The 15,826-nt window shown below is 43.2% G+C and overlaps 1 long non-coding RNA gene across 1 annotated transcript; it reads left to right on the top strand.

Annotated features, from left to right (window-relative positions):
* The first annotated feature begins 7,079 nt into the window (after positions 1 to 7,079).
* On the top strand, positions 7,080 to 9,957 carry LOC129129291 (uncharacterized). The gene is made up of 2 exons (XR_008535413.2): positions 7,080 to 7,148; positions 9,679 to 9,957. It is a non-coding gene; the product is annotated as an uncharacterized LOC129129291 (long non-coding RNA).
* The last annotated feature ends 5,869 nt before the right edge of the window (positions 9,958 to 15,826 follow it).

Here is a 15,826-nt window from a genome sequence, read left to right as displayed (position 1 = left end):
TGAGCTCAGTACCTAAATGTGTGCCCTAGTCATTGCCAAAGTCAGCAGTGCACACTGCCAGGAGTGTGGCAGCTCTTCTGGCTCACTTTGATACAGAGACTGACCTCTGCATGGATGACACTGCCACTGCCAGGAGCAGGAGCCTGGAAAACCAGCCCAGCTTTTGGGGTCTTGACTGTGGGGTGAGCTCTGTGTGGCTGATACAATCAGCTCCCAGAATGACATCTGAAACTGCCTCAAGTTCACACTTCACTGCCAGTGTTTTTATGACTGGGTCTTACGTCAGCCTGAAGTTTCAAACTCTACGGTTATTAACTTTGGAAAGACTGCTTTCCAAAGGGTTAATGAGTCATATCACTAGCTGATAGAAATGCCAATTAACAGGGATCAGCTGTAGAATAATTAGATGCAGAATGTGAGCATTAGGTATGCACAGAAGTTACAAAACCCAAGAGGATAGTGTAAAATTGCAGTTTCTAGGGAGCTGAATCTCTAGAAACCCTTAGTCAAATTTCCCAAATTTGGATCCCTTTCCTCCACTTACACAACAAATGACAGTTTTCAATATGATTCAGATTACATTATATATTTTAAAATGTTTAGGTCCTTATATATTTTAAAATGTTTAGGTCCTTAATAAGGCATTCAATTTCATTGTACCACAGAATCACTCAACAGAAAATGATTTAATGAATACATCTGGAAAATGCATGTATTTTAGTGGCTGATAACATCTACAGTCACCTAGCAACATATTTGTGACAGTGACCTGGCAAATTGTTGAATGACATTTTAACTGCTTAGCCACTGTGCTGAATAAGTTTTTCTCGTTTCAGTCAGATTTGGTATTAGATTGCACGTATGAGAAAAAAAAGAATTGTGTATATAAAATGTGTATTGAGAGTGAATATTAGAAAAGGCATTGATTTTGGAAAAGTACTCTTGTCATTTCAATGAAGCAATGCTGAGAAGTTTTTCACACTTTCCTTTGCCTTGGTGGCTTAAACTGTATCAGGTATGTAGATTATCTAACTTTAAGTCTATCAAGGACACAAGAAATCTATTAAAGCATAGACTGGTTTTGAATGTATTTCCTGTGCCTTAGAGAACAGTATTTATTGCCTGTATTTTAGCTAAATAATGTTAGCATCAAGCATATTTGCATGTAACATGATCTATTAATAGATAACTATTAATATATCTGGATAGAGAGTGTGGCTTTTTGCCTGCCTTGATTGATGCTGCATCTCTTTAACCTCTTCATATCACATATAAGTGATGCACTAATCCTGGAACTAGGCAAAGGAAAAATCACAAGTTACCATTCCTTCCAAGAATTAGCTATAGCAGGTCTGTGATTTTCATCCCAAACACAGGCAAATGACCTTTTATTTACACACAACACAATTTTCAGCTCTTTATGCCCTGTGAGTTTGTTTCTTCATAGTCTCTCTACAGTGAGCTCAGCAGCAGCAGAGATAAAACTTCCATAAGCACATTGTTCCTCTTTCCTGCTGACAGTACACAACATGTAATGCACACTTTCAGTTCAGCTCACAGGCAGCTGCATCACTGAATGTGTATGTCCACCAGTATTGTATCTGCAGGGACACCCCTGGCAGGGAGGAATGATGAGGAGGGCTCCATCTCATCAGAAGGCTAATTAATTACTTTATTATACTATATTATTCTATATTATATTACACTGCATTACAGTACATCTAAACTGAATCTGCCACCAAGCACTCAACTGCAGAGAATCCTGTGACTGTCAGCCCACAGTCCTGACACACACACACACTTGGCCCTGACAGGCCAAGGAAACCAAACACCATCACTGTGGGTAAACAATCTCCATATTGCATTCTACTTTGGCACAACACAGGCACAGCAAATAAGAATTGGTTTTTTTTTTTCTTTGAGGTTCAGAGAATGTGAAACCCAGAAATATTCTTGGGAAGAGAATGTGAAACCCAGAAATATTTTTGGGAAGAATTGTGCCTTGCTTTTCTCTATGAAGAGAAATGTGGCTACACACCAGCTCACTGGGGAGGGGGGATTCAGCTCCCCCAGAGCAGACAGCAGCACTGGTCAGCCTGCACGTGCTTTAGCTCTGCTGCCAGTAGTGATTGAACTTCCATTGACTAGAGTGAGCTCAGACACTCGTGCAGTCTTCAGGGGAAAGAATAATGAGTGCTGAATAATGCATGAATAATGAATTCATATCCCTCCCTCAGTCTCTTTTAAGTTTTATACAACACACAAGAAGGCAAATGTCCCTTCCTGGTTAATGTCTTAAGGGATTATTAAACCACAAATTCCAGGTTGGCTCAATGCACGTTTCAACCTACTGCCATTTGTGCATGAACATTCCTTCCTTATTGGAAAAAACCTCACCCTTGGAAAATTATGTATGAACATGAAGAGACTGCAAAGGGAAAAACTGCTCACAGGACCTACTTGCTGCTTAGTGGTAGTGATTGTAAAGCAGAGGTGAGTAGTTGGATGTTCTAGAAACCATTGTGGGAAATTTGGATGGACTCCTCCCAGATGGATTTGGATTTTAAAAGAGTTGCTTGTGAATAGCAGGTAATTCCAATGGTTAGAATTCTCCTCTAGCATTATAATTGATTCTGTGCCTGTATTTTCTGGACTTAGAAAGACCAAGTTTTGGTTCACATTTGTGCTGCATGTACAAAAGGTATGAATGGGGATAATTATAGGGAATGTGTGCACAGGAATCAGGGCCTTACTAAGGCACAAGGTGGGCATTAGATGGGAGATTGCAGCACTCAATAAACAGGCAGCACACATTTCAGGTATATCCTAATTAACTGCTGTTACTCTACACTTTATTTCATAAACCTGTATTCATGAGGGGAAAAAGCCTGTCCTGAAAGTAGTCACTGCTTAATACCTCTATCATTTCTCTTTATAACCATGCTGCTGCTGTAATGCCCATAAAATGACCTGACAATGGTTAGGCAGCTGGTGTCATCTGATTGATCCTCATTAGACTAATTATAAGTGTCTCACCAGTGCCTTCTACTTCTCTGTCGTCAGCTGGGCCAGAGTCTTCTTTTGTCTCTGGAACTTCTTCAGGGCAGGAACTAACTTCTGGGAAAAATATCCTGCCTTGCACAACAGGACCTTGACCTTTGCCTTAAATCTCTGGATATTGCAGCTTATTGTCTGAGAACACAAACAGCCTGGGTATGCCTGGACAAAAGCTTCTGGTAAGAGAAAAGAACACAGAGAAGAGGTCCTTCCTATGTGTCTGAAACCAGCCATGGTAAAAACAAACTGTAAAGGATCTGTGGACATGCAAGACTGTGCTGCTGCTGTTCACTGACATTTTTGGCTGAATTTATCAGAAAGACAGGAAATCTTTACCCAATAAAGTTAAAATTCACCTAGAAGGTGGGCTTATTGTCCTTCTACAAAATAAGGAAATTGAGGAGGATATTCCAGACAACTCCTCTCCAATTTTGGTGTTTTCCATCCACATATCTGGACCTGTCTAGCAACACCCTTGCCCATTTCTCCTCCCTGCCACCTCTCCCCCTCCAGCACTGCTCATACACTTTCAGGTGTGCATTGGCCATGGCAGCTTTCACCCCTCCACGTACAGAAATCCCAGAAGGATTCCTTGGCATCCTCTTGCAACAACTCAGTGGCCTCCAGCATTCCATCTCCCATGGGAGGCCTGGGCTACAGCTCCTCCTGGGCACAATATCCCAGAATGATCCTCCAAAGGATGCTGTGGTGTGCTGCCATGAGCCAGGCAGCGGGGAGGAGCAGGCAGCTGCACAACCTGCCTGCACACCCACCGCGGCTCTGCAGCAGTGACAGGTGACATCCTGCAGGGCTGTGACTGAAAGGACACGGCCCCAAACAACACCACAGCTCACAGGCACTAATGGTACCTGCAGCAGCAGCAGCAGAATTTCCTGTAATACCAGACCCAGCCAGCACGCTGAGCGTGGCTGTGCTCTGAGCCAGGGCAGGGCTCCTCCCTCCCTCCCGCGCCCCTCCGGGGGAGCACACTCTGCCCTTCCCTCCAACCCTTCCCGCTTCCTTACCAGCAGCACCCCGCCCTTTCTTTAACACACAGGAGGAATCAGAGGAGCCCAAAGTGGTCCTGGTCAGGATGACTGATGGGTTTGGGTCCCCACATGAGGAAGTGGAGGGGGACAGATGGTGACAGGTTCCTCCTGTCCCCATGGCATCCTGTAGTGTGGCTTCCCATGGTGAAGCCTCCAAGAAATGAACTGTGTGTCCCAGCAAGATGAGATTAGCTGATGGGTGTAGGGTTTGGTGAGCAGAGAGAGCTCTCCATCTGTGCCCCAAATCTTACCAGCCTTCACTGTGATTGGTGTCCCTGTAGTTACAGAGGTGAGAATGTACACCTGCAGTGCTAGAAGCACCTGTGTGGTGCTACCACATTCAACAAAAAGCAGGATGAGCACAGGCACAGTGACAATGGAACAATGTCCTGGCTCTTCAGAGCTGGTGCAGGACAACACAAAATTGATGTGCCCCAAATCTGGTCCTGGTTCTGTTCTGCAGAGGATTTTACACACCTGTCTGGGCCTGGAGCAAAACCTGAGACAGAAAAACCCAAAAAACTAAACATTACCAACCTCTGAGAGATCCAGATGAATTTGCCCAGCCCAGAAAAACCCAAATCCAATCTTTTGTGAATTTTGGGTCTGGAGATCAAGTTAGAGCTGTACTTCATGGCTTGGTCCCATCTTTAATATAGAGAAAAATATTTCAGCCCTTTAAGCAATTCTTTTTTTGTCTTGCATGACTGCCTTTCTGATTTCAGGATTTCAGTGATGACTAAAGACAGGGTTGTTACTGACTTGACCTCTCCCAGCGGAGGCATCTTCTTACCTACGTGTTTCTTTGGGAGGCAATTATTTTCTTCCTGCTTCTGAGGTTTGCAATTTTGGAGCTAGTGCTTTCTTTCAAGCTCCCACAACCCTCTCAGGAACCTCTCCAGGTAAAAGCAAATGTTATCTCAAAGGGGTACTGAGGCTTTTATTACATCCTGACTTCACTTCTGTAATTCGTTATTTGCTGATCTACCTGCAATTTCCCTGAGGCATTTGCAGCTCACATTGAACTTCACTGTTGAAACCTGGATTTCTGAGCATTTTGCTTATTTCCTGAGAGAACTTCTCTGATTTCATCCTGGTAAAGTGGCAGTTTCAGGTTGAAATTAATTTTCTACTTGCCAGCTTTCAGAGGTGCTTTCCTCTTCTCATAAATGTTATTTTCCTGTTACTTCCTTTGCAGCTTGGTCCCTTTGAGTTGCTTTTCATCTCCTGTTAGAGTCAGTTTCACTGGCAAACCTCCAGAAAATGCCAAAGCCCCACACTCTGTGCAGGCTCAGAGTGAGAGGTGCCCTCACCTGCCAGTTCAAGTCACCCAAAATGGGACTTTGTAAAGGGGACTGACCAGGACTGGCTCCAGCTTCCCCTCCAATTCTTCTGACAGGTTCTCCTTGCCTTTTCCCTCCTTTTTTCTATGATGCAAACCTGTAGAAAAGACAAGCACAGGGTTTACTTGCCACATGGTTAGTAAGATAGACAAATTCACCTTCAGCTGTCTCCAAAGACAAAGATACACATGCTACACCATGAAAGATATAAATGCTAAGTCCATCTAGCATTTATATCTGGCTGGAGAATCTAAGAAGTGTCACTTCAGAGGACAGTATTTGCCTAAGGACAGCTCTGTGGTTGCACACTGAGGTTTGCTCCAAGCTAATGAGCAGAGTTTAAAAATCCCTTAAACACTGGAGGTTCCTGTGTAAGCCACATGCATACTAGGGTCAAACCCTGCTTTCAACTCCACCTCCTCTGTACAGGTCCTCTCAAACTGCAAAGGGAAAAGAGCATATATTTTGGCTTCTCTAGAGGAATATTCAGGTGCCACAAAACTTGTGTTGCTTGTCTCAGCCCTCAGCCATGCTGGGAAGGTGGATGCATTTGACCCTTAGCTGGGACATGCTCCCAGTCAGTGACCAAGGCTGCTCTGAAACATCTTCTACTCTGCTACTGTCAGTGAATGTGATGGAAAGTCAGCTGTGCCCTACTTTTGGTGCTTGCTGAGTTCACCTCAGCAGTGCTCACAGATGATTTATCTTCTGGAAGGCATTCAAACATCCAGCTATGTCTGCTCTCACACGTCTCCACCTGAGAGGCAGAGCAGCTCCCCTGGCTTGGAGCCAGACCCACCCTGCCCCTGCTGAACAGCCTGGGCCATGAGGGATTGCCAGGGCAGCTCAGGGGGGCAGTGCCCAGACTGTGGCACCAGCCCTGGGCACGTGTTCCAGAGTGCTGAGCATGCCACAAAACCTAGACAGGGACAGTGGAAGGGAGCAGGAAATCCCTGGATGCCATTCCTAAAGCAGCCATACCCACACCATTCTTCCAAGAGGCTGGAAGGGTTTGCAGCCACTGCCCAGGAATGGAGCCCGGGGTAGCCAGACCTGCCACCTGCTAAAATGCTACATATGAGCATTTGGAAACCACAAGAGTTTGCTTCTGACTCCACAGGATCTGCTTCCCTAGCACAGATCAAACCCAGCAGGCACTGCCTGCTCCTCCCCAGTGCAGACCCATCCATGACCTGGCTCACCTGGCTTTGCTGTCACACCATGGACTCAGTCCCTCAGGACTGCACCAGCACCCACCTCTGCCACCATCTCCTGACAATCCTGCCATCTCCTGATAATCCTGCCATCTCCTGACAATCCTGCCATCTCCTGATAATCCTGCCATCTCCTGATAAACCTTGCCTGCCATCTCCTGATAATCCTGCCATCTCCTGACAATCCTGCCATCTCCTGATAAACCTTGCCTGCCATCTCCTGATTAACCTTGCCTGCCATCTCCTGATAAACCTTGCCCACCTCCCCCTTGCAGAACCCCAGACATCTGATTTTGCTCCTCCTGTCTAGTCCCTGTTGCCAGCACTGCTGAGTTCTGCCTTTCCCCATTCTTGCTACACAAATAAAAGGGCAGCCTGTCCATGGAGACCACACAGAGCACAGGCCTAAAGAACAGTGAGGACCATGGCACAACACAAACACCTACCCTGGCATGCCCTGACACACAAGGGAGAAGCTATGCAAGGTAATCATTCTGCACCAGCAGGATTCCTTAGCTGCTTTTCCAGATTTTGGAACATTTGGTTAGTTTAGGGTAGACAGTGAAAGTCTGATTTCAAAAAGCTGGCTGGATTCCACAGCAAAGCACTTTCAAAATCAGGTTTTTTGAACTGTGCTTTCACATTTCAATGGCTGCTGTATTGGTAGCAGCTGGAGTTAGTACCTAACTCTTGACTTGGTTTGAATAAAGCAAATGCTTACTGATGAGTCTGCTTCCAGGCTTGACATGGAAGGAAAATACAACAATGAATGGTAAAAGGTACATACAAAACCTTTGGGGGCTTTGCCTGGATGACAGCAAAGAGAGATTCCATTTTTATTAACATTTTCCATTTCTAGCACTTAGGCATAACCTTTTAAAAATGTATAGGTCAGATCTGTGTCTCAGTTAAAGTCAGAACATCTTTTCTACTGCTTTTGATGGAATTCAAGTTCAATGCATTAACACTGGTGTATCAATATCTTACAATTTGTATCAGCATTAGCATTGCTAATAATTTTACAGTGAATGTCATGATCTATAAGAGGATTTTACATTCAACTTACTAGCAGAATATAACACTTTTAAATGATACATGACACTTTCTAGCTGATAAGATCTGAAAAGTGTGAACCCTCAGTATTTTAATGCAGAATACAAATAACAGCCCAAGAGCAATATTTTTGTATTTAACTCCTTAACCCAATTTTGGCTTATTTTGTAGTTATAAGGTACTATTTTTCAGAGCTTGTATTTGGCAAGACAGCTGATCTTTGTTGTCATCAATTGTAATAATTATTCCAGCACCAGGAGCTCATCATTCATTGCTCAGACTTCTTTAGCTGATTTTTACTTTTATTTCACAGATCCCTCATATAAATAGCATTGATGCCATACCAGTAGTATCTTGAATTTTAGGGAGGTCTGCCGTTCTCCCTAGAAAATAGGTGGTTCAAGAAGTCCAGCAATCTTGTTCTCAGCTCCTCTTTTCTTTTTGCTGCTAGAGGCTACTTGCACAGCAGATATCTCCAGTGGTTCCTACAGCACCAAGTCATCCTTGTGTGCTCTGAGGTGGGCAAGACCCTGGAGGGGTCTGGTCCAGGCTTGGCTATCACAGAGCAGATTACCAATCTCTACTACCTACAGTGAAAGAAGAAAGCAAACAAGAAATGCAGCCTGGCAAGGAAGCCCCTTGTGATGCTGCAGTTTTTACACCTATTTATGTACCATCTGTTGGTCAGGGCTGTGCCTGCAAGTAGAGAATACATTTAATTGGAATGGGCCTGGAAAAGCAGTGTGAAGGGACAGTAAAGCAGTGGTGGAGAGCACAGGCATCATGTTTTGTAGTGTCATGCACCAGAAACTTGATATCTTGTTGTATTTCTTCATTCATTCATTGCAAGGGGGATGTTTCAGATGCCTTTTCCTCCCTGCCTGCAGTGTGAAGCACAGCACTGCTCCACAGCCATCTACTGAGAGTGAGGCAGATCTCACCATGGAGACCCATTTAAATAGAGAAGTCACAGGACAGTTGCTATTTGTGTGCCTGAATGGAACTCCATTGTGCTATATTTTTTGCTCCAGTGAAGCAGAACAAACCCTTCTTTTTCTTTGTTTATATGAGGTGAAAAAACATACTGGTACTGACTTTCAGATAAAAAACCTCTTAGTTGTAGTCAGTTCCTTCTCTCTTTAAGAACATCTGGGGATACAGAGACAGTCCATCTGTCCTGCTCCAACACTGGGACAAAATACCTGTGATCTTAAAGACTCTTCTCATTTCCTGTCTGATTACACCTCATGCTGAAGTCCTTTGTGGTCAAGGACCGTTTCTTTTTTCCATATGCCCATATCTAGAAACACCAACAACTTTCAAGTACAAGTTTTTGATATCTTGCATGGAATTTTTTTTTTGGTTGAGGTATTGAGTCAAACCTCAGAAGACCTGAGACTTGTCTCAGAGGGCCATTGTCATCCTTGGTGTAATAACCTCTCTCTCTGCACTCTGGTTTTCTGTCTCTATGTTTAATTTGTTTTGCCACAGCGTCCTTGTCAGACACTAGGGGCTCCTTGTGCTTCTCTTGTACAAACATGTAAGCAAACACTAGTTATTGCTGCAGTAAATTCACATACTCAGAAGGAAATTATTCCTGAGGAAAAAAAAAATAAAACTAAGGCAAAGGAATGGAAAAGTGTAATGCATTTTCAGTAACATCTGAGATGTGCTCTCTGCACAGCCTTGTGCACAAGCCAGAGCAGGATGCCAGGCCAGGGGCTGTCCCTGTGAGCTCCCTCTGCCCAGCCCTGCAGAGCCACCACGCCTGCTCAGAGCAGGGCTGAAGTCACATTCTCACATGCAACTCCAGCTCCACTTTGAGACCCCTCATTTTTAAAAAGAGGTTAAAGAACTTTCACAATGTCAGCATCAAGCAATTTTTAATGTATTATCTTAAAGGACATTATGCAAAGTCTGTCTTGAGGCACATATTAAAGGATGATAATATTCCCCTTGCAGGTTAGGAGACCTGGGAAGTGTTCACACGTGGATTGGATGTCCAGGCTTCAGTGGAGTGCAGAGACCAGCCCCTTCACCCCACAGCAGACATCCTGGCACACCAACTAGCTGCCTGAACTCAGATGTCCAGTGCCAGCTTTGCCTCTGGTACCCAAGATATTTACACAGAATTGCCAAATATTAAACATGACCTTTCTCCCTCCCAAGTGGCAGCTGGAAGTTGGGGCCTGTTACAGGATATCTCAAGTGGCTCTAAATAAATAAATGTGGACAACTGAAGCAGTCAGCAGGACAGCTCTTCAGGTTTCCTGCTATGATGGGAGTTTGGATCTCTCTCATTTAGAGACATTTCATCCTTCCTGAATGTCACAAAAGAAGACAACTGTCAATTTTTTCCTTCCCAAAGGATGGGAAGCTTGGCTCCAAGTTCCAAATCAGCTCCTCCCCAGAGCATCTTTCCTCCCAGAGGACACCATGGGGCTCACCCAGCTCTTCATGACTTTCCATACCTCCAAGCAGTATCCAGCCTGCCTTTAGCCAATGCACTGACACAGTTTTGTGCACTGTTTGAATTAATGCCACTATAATGTAAGCTGCTGAAAAACAATGGTGTTTATCCAGGACTCAGCACCTCTCAGACTTTCTCATTACTTACATAGTGTTTATATTGCTCACTGGTGCCAATCAGGGTAAGGATTTATTGCTGCAGGCTGTTTACTGCTCCATATCTGAATATAGCTGCTGCCCTGAAGAACTCAAAATTTAATTATAAAACAAGATGCCAGGAGTTTAAAACAAGAGAGAAAATTGATGAACAGAAGAGGTAAGAGGACAAAGTCAAGAGAAGTAAAATACTTTGTATTCTACTCTGTTTCTTTTTTACAATTATATGGTTTTCAATTAAAGCATTTTTTTTCAATTTAAAAAACACCCAAACAACTAACCAAACCACACATGCTCCATTTCTTCCCCCCCCCTTCCTGTTTCTCATTGAAATTTGTATTTCTCAGTAGAAAGACAGGACTTTACATAATTTGATGTTTCCTTTTAATCCTATTTAAGATTCTCTTTCATGTTTATAACTTCCATCTGCTTATATACCATTGGTTCAGGTGTCTCTCCCAAGCTCAGTGCTGGATTATCAGCAGAGTCATACAAGGCCTTTTTTTCCCTAGTGGTCTGTGGAGCAAGGCAGGTCACAGCCATCCATTTTGCCTCCTTTCCTCTTGCTGATTTGCCTCCAGGCTGGACCATGTACCAGCAGGTAGGTTTCCCACTGTCTTCTCATCAGGAGAAATCCTCCTCTGGATTTCCTGGGACCATTAGTCCTGCTCTGAGTCTTAGGACATCACCCACCATTATCCTATTCCAATGAATTCCAGCTCACCTCTCTCTGCCATCCAACTCTCTTCACAGAATCCATGGACACACTTTCTCAAGAGAAATACAAGATCACTTCTAGCATTCATTTTAAAAGATAATTTGTTATTTCTGCAGGATATCTCCACTTACAACTCAATTTGATAAAAATCAGAAATATATGACTGCAAGTATAACCCATATTATAGCAGACACCAAAATGTGCTGCTGCTGTGCCCCATGCAGGAGAAGAGGCACTGGAAGTGCAAAAGGCGTCACTGGCAACATGAAGTTTTTTAAAAAATCATTGTTTTTCAATGATGTTTTTGATTTTCAATACTGAAAATCAGGGTTTTGTATTGAAAATCAGTACACACATTTGCACTGTTATCTCCTATTCAGATTCCACAGCTGTACTCTCAGAGCTCCCCTCTCTCCAAGCACAGTAGAGACACAGGAGGTTGGAGGGAAATACTCCTCTTTTGTGCCAGAAAGTGGTTGTTAAGAAAACATCTCCTGAATGCATAGGTCACACTGCATTTGTCCCATCTGAGCTCATCTTTGTGCCACCAGGCATTGGTCTGTTCCAGGCAGCCTGGCTGTGATGCAGAGAACTTCCTGATGTATTTATCCAGTGAACACTGAGCCACCTGCACACGTCACAGAAGCCACCAGACATGCTCCCAGCCCCAGCTCAGAACTGACCTCACTGGGCTGAGGAAAGAAAAACAGTATGAACAGGTATTTTTCAGTACAGGGTAGTTCTCATGGTGATTTTATCCATCTGTAGCAATACCAGAAGGATGAATATTAAGTTTGTGTCCACAGCCTGTGTTAGCTGACCGTGCCAGTAACAACAACCATGGCTGCCTGCCACCAGGAGATGAAAGCTCTGTTATTTCCCTGACACTGAACTTTCCATGTTGCACTTAGCTTAGTGAATCAGTCAGCTGGAGCTTGCTATTCAGACTTCCTATGGTACAAACTGCTTTTTTCTTTTCCCTTTAAAACAGCTTTCTATTTTCTCTCTTACACCCAAGAGGGAGTCAGAACTGAGATTGCACAAAAAACTCTGCATAAATGATACAATTTTTATGTGTACCTTGAGGTGCACAGGGATTTCCCCATACTGAGGTAAGTATGCTCAGTTTGGAGGTCTAATATATGTGTCAGTAGGTCACAATGAGACATCTCTAGTCACCATTCATGTGGGTTCCCTCCACTCCCTTTAGGCCATTCCACTCCCAAAATCTGGCCCACATTATCCACTCAGGGGTGGCCACAGCTCTCAGCCTGGTACACTCAGCTGTGCTTTCATCTCATCCTTGTTTCATGGGCAGCAACCACTGGGTACTCTGGAGCTTCAGCTCCAGACTTAATCCATCACCACCAAGTGCCTGACATTGCCCAGCCTGTGGATGACTTAAAAACCTGGATTTCTCCTTCTGGGTGATTCCATTAATTGGGCAGGAGCTACAAGTACTAATCAAACAGTAAACATCTGTTTGGAGCCATATGTACAGACTCAGCAGGGAGAAGAAAGGCATGGACTAAAGATAAGACCACCAATATGATGGAAAAAACACACAACATCCTAAGAAGGGGAAAACTTCACTAGAAGAAAGTTAGCAAGTTTTCATGCAAACCAGCTGCCTGAAATTAAGTGTTACCATCATAATTTGGAAAAGGAGAGAGTTGGTGTGGATGTCAGCATCATAGGTGAGTCAAGGAAGCACTGGGTAGACAGCAGGAGTAAACTCTAAACCCCTTGCCTCCTCAGAGATAGCTGCTTCAGCAGGAGCTCTCTTTGTGTCTTGAAGCAAGCAGCAGCCTTCACAGAAGCTCTGTGGTAGATGAGGAAACAGATCAATCAGAAATTTTCATGAGAGCAACAGTAGTTTATACAGGAAAATGCTTCCCCTGAAAACATCCTGAGGATCAAGGCCCTCTGGTATGGAATATGTTTGAGATGCCAAGAGCACTACTTGAAGCATGAAATGAGAAGAAAGCATTGTGTCTTCTCAAACAGGATCTAACTGCATTGTCCTTCTGAGCATTGGAAAATAACAGGTGTGGAAACTGTCCCTCTCACTGGAATCCTTCTGCTGGCTGCAAACCAGAAATGAATCCTCATGCCATGGGAAAGGGCTCTGCCAGGGGGAATAGGGTTCATAGGGCTGTATTGAATAGATCATATTGACAATTTCCAGGGTTCAGCAGCATGGAGTAATTCTTTTACAGCCTCCAAAGACTAGTTGTCTTCTTTGATTGAGGGGAAGAGGTGCAAAGAACAATTAGAAGTGATTTTACAGAATATCAGCACCTGATGGTCTTTTCTTTTTGAAATCTTGCTTTGTTCCCTGAGGGCCTGCCAGCTCTTGCAGAGCACAAGAAATAGATCAAAAAACGTGGTGAGGGTGGGTATGTGCTACACTCTATCTGTAAATTATGGGCATAAAATAACTGGAGACAGGACAGCAGAGTTTCTTTAGCACAGATAAACCCCAGCAGCTGTGATGTACAGCAATCCCCAAGTATTTACAAGCCCAGCTCTCCAAGTGCAAAACTCAAGGCCACTCTGTCCCTCTGCCACAGGTGACAAGGGTAGGGGTCTTCTTAAAGCAGCTCAGCCACCTCTTCTCTGTCCCTTTTTTGCTCCTTTCCTTAGAATTACAGGGAACTTGGTGTGAGTTTATCAGAGAACAGACAGAGGCTAGTGGGCATCTCTGAAATGCCCCCCCCCAAAAGTCTATATTGAAATTTATGTGCAAGTATAGGTAAAATGCATCATAAAATTATTTATTTTAAAGTAGTCAAGAATTATCTGAGATTCTCAGGAATGGATGTTATCAATTCTCAGTGACTATAAACCCTATTTTCATGTGATTCTTATTTGTAATGCACAAGCTGTTAGTTTTTTCATTTACATAGCAGAGTGGAGGAGATCTGTGAGAGAATTATCCTTTAAACATTGCAGCATGGGAAGAATAACACCCTTTTTTGACTTATCTAATAATCCCCTTCAGCCCTGCAGCTTCAGAAGCAGCAAGCCCATAATTCAAAAGGACACGTGAAAAGAAACAAACCAAGAAGTCCTTACTGATGAATATAACAACCAGAACTTTCCTGCCACCTTCCCTGCTATCCTCCCTAATCACACCTCCTAGCAAAAGTACTTTTTGCATCACTGAGAAAGATGTAACCTTCTAATCCAGCCACAAGGTGTAAAACTCTCAAAAGATCCCTTTTGTTGGGTTTCATTATAAGCAGTAGGTTAGCTCAGTTCTCAAAGCTGTGTTAAAAAGCAATCAAGGCCAGGAACAATCATCTTGGGGGCCAGGGAAATGAAGTGTCAGGGACTGTACAGCCAGTACTTGGCAGGAGGATTCATGGTCTCCTTGCCTGCACTGAGCACTTTCAGTGCATCTCAAGAAGTGCTGCTGCCACAGACAATTTGCAGCTCCACTGTCCTTGGCATGGCCTGGGAAGTCCTTTCCCAGCTACACCAGCTGCTGGTGGTCCCAAAGGACCAGAGAGCACCTGGGAATCATGGCAAGGGGTTTCGGATGGACTTCTTTCTATCCTGAGCCACAGTGACCCTAAAAAGCAGCATTACTGCAACTATGCCCTTAGGAAGTCCTGGCTAGAAGGACCATCCAGCATTTTGACATAAGAGCATCTCTCAGACTCTACAACTGCACCACAGCAGTTCAAATTATTTTTTAAACAAATAATAGTCACTGTTTTATGGCATTTGAAACACTAAACTAGGCCTGAATTTCATCTATTTACTAGTCTCCACCAAATTCTTTATTATAAATCTAAAACTTTAGCCCCTACCCTCTATATAACCTGTCTTGTATCCAATACACAGATGAAATAGCAGCCTGCAGCAGGTTTCTTTTGTGGTGTCAGGATAAATTTATGCCCTTGGCATCCCACTGTTGAACATATTTTATAATGAAACAGGAAGGAGAACCTGAGGCTTCCCAGTTGAAGCAACATCACTTGGACCATACAGGCTACACAAGAAATTTGGAGAGCATTTCACAGAGAGATATTTGATGCAGAGTTAAAGTGGAAAACCCACTCACATTTCTCCAAGTAAATTAAAAATTTAGGAGAGTTCTATGATTTATATTGTGTTCTATGTTAATGCCATTATATTTAGTGATATGATTGATAATAGATTTAGGGAAAAGTGTTGCTTTAGAAACAGTTCTTTGGAATTAATATTTCACCTGGCCCAAATATTAACTTCAAAAAAGAGACACTTCTTAAATTCTATTTGGTCCTCTTGTACATAATATTCTGATATGATGGGAGGGTGACATTAAACAGTCCATCTGATGCCAAATTAACTAATGGCCAAACAAAATGTGAATTTCAAGCCAGGAGTACATTTTTCCTGAAAACTGATGCCACAAATATCTTTCTACAGAGGGTACATGTTTATTTTTCAAGTCTTGAGTATTTGAGTTACTACCTTATCCCAGCTCACTACTATATCTTATCCAATATATTCCTTCTCTAACTAGAAACATTTGATATTCATAGCTTTGCAATTCATTCATTAGGGGCGTGACAATTTCATGTAATTTTCCTCACATATGTCCAACATAATTGAGAATGAGAGAATTAAAATTGCATCCAAACAGACACAGACAAGATATAGAAACAAAAAATCTTAAAATCTTTGAGAACACGAGCAGGAAATACAATTATAGATGCTCATGTTTGAAATTGGAAGTTTGAGGAGTAAAAATTTATGTATATATGTTCCCACAGA

This window comes from Agelaius phoeniceus, chromosome 1 (assembly GCF_051311805.1).
Source record: "Agelaius phoeniceus isolate bAgePho1 chromosome 1, bAgePho1.hap1, whole genome shotgun sequence".
Taxonomy (NCBI): domain Eukaryota; kingdom Metazoa; phylum Chordata; class Aves; order Passeriformes; family Icteridae; genus Agelaius; species Agelaius phoeniceus.
Note: the sequence above shows the minus strand (reverse complement) of the source record. Positions and strands in the feature narration are given on the sequence as shown.